We start from the raw sequence: 1,060 nt of genomic DNA, 5'->3' as shown, positions 1-1,060 counted from the left end.
CGCAGCTCTTTAAGTATCGCTGCACTGGAAACGAAACTAAAACGAACCAAATCAGTGGTGGAAAAAGTACTCACATTGTTTTACTTAAGTAAAAGTATCAATACTGCAATGTAGAAATACTCTGTTACAAGTAAAAGTCCGGAATTAAAAATGTACTTGAGTCAAAAGTACGAAAGTATTGGTGTCAAAATATACTTAAAGTACAGAAGTAAAAGTACTCTTGTGCAGAATTTTTCTAAAGTTTTCAAATGAAATGTATTAAAATATTTTGAAAATAGCCGAAAGAAGTGGTTAATTTGTGTTATAATTTGTGTTATAATACTCAAAATCTAGAAAGTAACTAGTAACTGAAGTTTTCAAATAATTGTAGTGGAGTAAAAGTATAATATGACCATTAGTAGGCTATTCAGCATTACTCGGCCCCTCCAGTGCCCACTGTTCTCACCAAGAGGTGACCAGTGTTCCGGATTGCTCGGCCCAGAGGTGCCCAGTGTTCCGGATTGCTCGGCCCAGAGGTGCCCAGTGTTCCGGATTACTCGGCCCAGAGGTGCCCAGTGTTCTGGATTACTCGGCCCAGAGGTGACAAGTGTTGCGGATTACTCGGCCCAGAGGTGCCCAGTGTTCCCGGGGAAAAAAAGGTGCCCAGAAATACCAGCTGCCCAGGTTACTGGAAGAAGTACTGTATCTTGATGAATTGAATACACAGGACCTTAATGGAAACAAGCCCTGAGGGCTTATTTATCTGGGGTATCCTTTTAGCGTTCTTTTGTATAAATGTTTGCAAACTGTTAATAAAGTATTCAATCAATCAAAGAAGTACTGTAATACAGTGATTCTCAACCTTTTCAGGCTGTGACTCCCCAAAAATGATCACATTTGAACTGGTGAACCCCCAAAATAATCATATTTGAACTGGTGACCCCCCAAAATAATCATATTTGAACTGGGGACCCCCCAAAATAATCATATTTGAACTGGGGATCCCCCACCCTGACAAGCACTTGGGATGAAGAAGTTGAGGCGTACATTTTCGGTTCCACAGATAAATATTGTGGAAAAT

Source organism: Gymnoscopelus braueri (genome assembly GCF_963280865.1).
Source record: "Gymnoscopelus braueri genome assembly, chromosome: 15".
In the NCBI taxonomy this organism is placed as follows: Eukaryota; Metazoa; Chordata; class Actinopteri; order Myctophiformes; family Myctophidae; genus Gymnoscopelus; species Gymnoscopelus braueri.
Note: the sequence above shows the minus strand (reverse complement) of the source record.